This window comes from Microtus ochrogaster, chromosome 8 (genome assembly GCF_000317375.1).
Source record: "Microtus ochrogaster isolate Prairie Vole_2 chromosome 8, MicOch1.0, whole genome shotgun sequence".
NCBI classification, from domain to species: Eukaryota; Metazoa; Chordata; class Mammalia; order Rodentia; family Cricetidae; genus Microtus; species Microtus ochrogaster.
In genome coordinates, this window is record NC_022015.1 from 35,049,329 (window position 1) to 35,053,093 (window position 3,765).

The window sequence follows — 3,765 nt, forward strand, 5'->3', positions numbered from 1 at the left end:
TGTGTGTAAGAGAGAGAATATGTGTGGAGGTCAGAGGACAATTTGTACGAGGGAACTTTCCCCTTCCACCATGTGGGTTCCAGGAATTGAACTCGGGTCATTAGGTTTGATGACAAGTACCTTTACCCACTGAGCCGTCTCGCTGGCCCCGTACTCTAGTTTTGAATAAGAACTAACTGAGTATGCTGAGGGATCACGTCTGGGGTTTGAGAAAAAAGGACAAGCGTTTTCCCTGGGTCTGAGCTCAGCTGATAGCCACGCTGAAGCAAATGCAAGGTCCTGTGGAAAGACCCTCTGGCTGTTCCTAACCATTGCCAGTTTCGCAAATTGTTCTGTCATATGAGAATGGGGAGCCGATGACTGGATTCCTGAGCTGAGCTCGAAGACGAAATCTAGTCTGTCATTAAACCTTTGGCAGTTGGGGTGTCCAAAGTCATGGAATAGACCCATTCCCTGGGGACAGAGGATGCCTCCAGAAGAGACTGGTTGGAGGCTGAATCAACTTGAGCTCTTCATGGCTGGAGAAAGATGAAGGAACCACAAGGCAGAAGGGCCTGTGCCCTGCACACCTCTCTGTAGGGCATGTATGAACCACATAGCGATCTCGGAGAGTAAGCAAGGTGCCGTGAGCTCAGCACGTACAGCGGCCTGATGTGTATGAATCACCAGCTGCCAGCTTTATGACAGCACTGCCTTACGTTACTGTCATTGTCACCATCTCGGTATGTAGAGGACCTTTCCATGTCAGAGACCTAGTTAGTCATTGACCAAGATGAAACACATAAGTAGCCCAGAAGAAGGACAATTCCCTTAATGGACGGAGGCTTCCAGTAAGTAATTGCAAAGAAAATATTAACCACTGCTCGTTACACTGATGTGAATACAAAGCAAAGCAAACAACCAGCTCCTGATGGAGAAGGAATTGTTCATGCTCCCTGAGCTGTACAGGTCACGTGTGCATGTTGTGTGCGTTTGCTGTGCGTGCTTGTTGTGTGCGCATGTCATATGTGCTAGAGTACTTGAGCATGCAGGTATGTGCTTGTGTGCGTGCATGTATGTGTAGGCCAGATGTCAACCTTAGATGTCGTTCCTGAAACACTGTCTGCCTTTTGTTTGTTTGAAATCGTCTCTCCCTGGCCTGGAGCTCACCAAGTAGGCTAGGCTGGCAAGATCTTCCTGTTTCCACTTCCTCCCACTGGGGTCACAAGTGCATGCCACTGGGCTCAGGTTTCCTTTTCTACACCTGGAGATCGACTCAGGTCCTCACATTTGCAAGGCATGCCCCCCACTGCCTGAGCCATCCCCTAGGCCTTGTACTCCACCCCCACCCCCTCCCCACTAACTGAGGACTGAGCCCAGGGCCTTGCTAGGCAAGCACTCTACTACTGAGCTAAATCCCCAACTTGTTTGATTTTTTTTTTTTTACTCTCTTAACATGACAGAAAATAATACAAAACAAATGCCTAGAAGGGGTGGAGTACGCCTTTAATTCCAACCTGCAGAGGCAAGTGTGGCTCTATGAGTTCCAGGTCAGCCATGGCTATACAGTGAGACCCTGTCTCAAAAATCAAACCAAAACAGAAGGAAAGGAATGCAAATGCAAGTCCTGAGATAGCTCTGGTCATCTCTATTAATTACCTCTCTTATAACAAAATACTTGAAAGAAATAATCTCGGGGAGAAAGGGGTTTATTGTGGCTTCAGACTCAGAGGGATTTGCCATCGTGGTAGGAGGCATGGTGGTTCCTAACACTAAGCTTATTAGTGTTGGTTGTCCTTGTCAAATGACAGAAGCGGCTTAGAGAAAGAAAGATGGATTTTGGTTCCCAGTCTTGCGGTAGGGGTGGGCGCTGTAGCTGCAGCTGCAGCTTTGGTGCTAGAGCCTATGGCTGGTCACACCATGGGGGCAGATAAGAAGCAGAGGAAGGCTCAGCCTGGAACTGAAGCTAAGACAAGGCTACCCAACAAGATTCCTGTGTAGCCTGTGGCCAGGTCCAGCCTCCTGAAACGGTCAGTTGGGCCCCACATGTTTCACCACATTAAATGAAAATGTACCAGCAGAATCACTGTTGGAACATACAATGTCCAGCACAGTTTTCTTATGAAGCTGGAGCGGCAGATGGTTGTGCTCTGCCATGTGGGTCCGGAAACTGAACTCAGGTCCTCTGCAAGAGCAGTCAGTGCTCTTAACAATTGAGCCATATCTCCAGCACCATGAAGGAAACTTTTTTAATTTGATAACTGTTAACTGCCCAAAACTCTATTGGGCAGCGAGAGAGATGGCTCAGCAAGTAAAGGCATTCGCTGCAAGCCTGACTACCTGAGTATGGTACCAGGGACCCACATGGTAGAGGACTGAACTGACTCGTGATGGTCGTCTGACCTCTGACCTCCACACAGAAGCTGAGGCACAAGTGTGTCCTCCCTAGATAGATAGATAGATAGATAGATAGATAGATAGATAGATAGATAGATAGATAGGTAAATAATGTAATAAAATATTTTTTTGTTGTTTTTGAGACAGGGTTTCTCTGTGTAGCCCTGGCTTTCCTGGAGCTTGCTCTGTAGACCAGGCTAGCCTCAAATTCAGGGAGTCACCTGCCTCTGCCTCCCGAGGGCTGGGATAAAGATGTGTGCCACCACTGCCTAGCAATAAGATATTTTTTAAGTTAAGACAACCACTGTGATTAAATACTCATTGTTGAGTGCCAGATTAGCTTAAGCTATGATGCAAGGCTATGTCCTAAAAATAAAAATGAAAGAGCAGAAAGTCAGAAGAAAGGGAGGAAAGAAGAAAGAAATAACAAAGGAAGGAAGGGAGGGAGGGAGGGAGGGAGGGAGGGAGGGAGGAAACCGGACACGAGCTCCCATTGTCACTATTTCTTCCTTAGACCTGGCAGAGTTCTGATCAGTAGGGGTAGGAGAAGAAAAAGTCTACATGTAAGGAAGGAAATGTGTGAGGATATAAAATAAGTAGGAAGAAAATCCTTTTTTTTATTCCAAGACAGGGTTTCTCTGTGTAACAGTCCTAGCTGCTCTGGAACTCACTTTGTAGACCAGGTTGGCCTCAAGCTCACAGAGATCCACCTACCTCTGCCTCCCGAGTGCTAGGATTAAAGGTGTGTGCCACCACCACCCAGCTAAGAAAATCTTTTTGTTCTCAGGTGACAGGACTGTTCACCCAGAAAACCAAAGGGAATCTACAGGGGAAAAAAGCTAGCAAGAGGTTCTAGCAAGGGTCCACACAGAGCAACACAAATCAGAGCACATCTCTACATGGAGGACAACAGAACACAAACTTAAAAATATACTGGCTTTGGGGCTGGGAAGGCGGTTCAGTGGTTAATAGTGTGAACTGTGCTTCCAGCGGTCCTGAGTTCAGTTCCCAGCCCTCCTTAAGTTGGTTCAGAACACTCTATATATTTCCAGTATGCGCTCTCCCCCTTCCTTCCTTCCTTCTCTGTCTCTGTCTCTGTCTCTGTCTGTCTCTCACACACACACACACACGGATGAAAACCAAAATTAACCCTTAAAACAAATGTTAGTTTGGCATGGTAGCTCACACCTGCATTTCCAGTCCTCAAAAAGGAGTTAGGAAGATTTCTGTGAGTTCTAAGCAAGCCTGGGCTACAAAGTGAGACCCTGTCTCAAAGCAAGTGCATTATCAATAACGTGGTAAGAAAAATATCCTAGAAATAATTCTAAAGTACATGTCTGTGACACTGATGGAGAAAATCATAAAAAAAATCAAAGTGGACAAAATGGA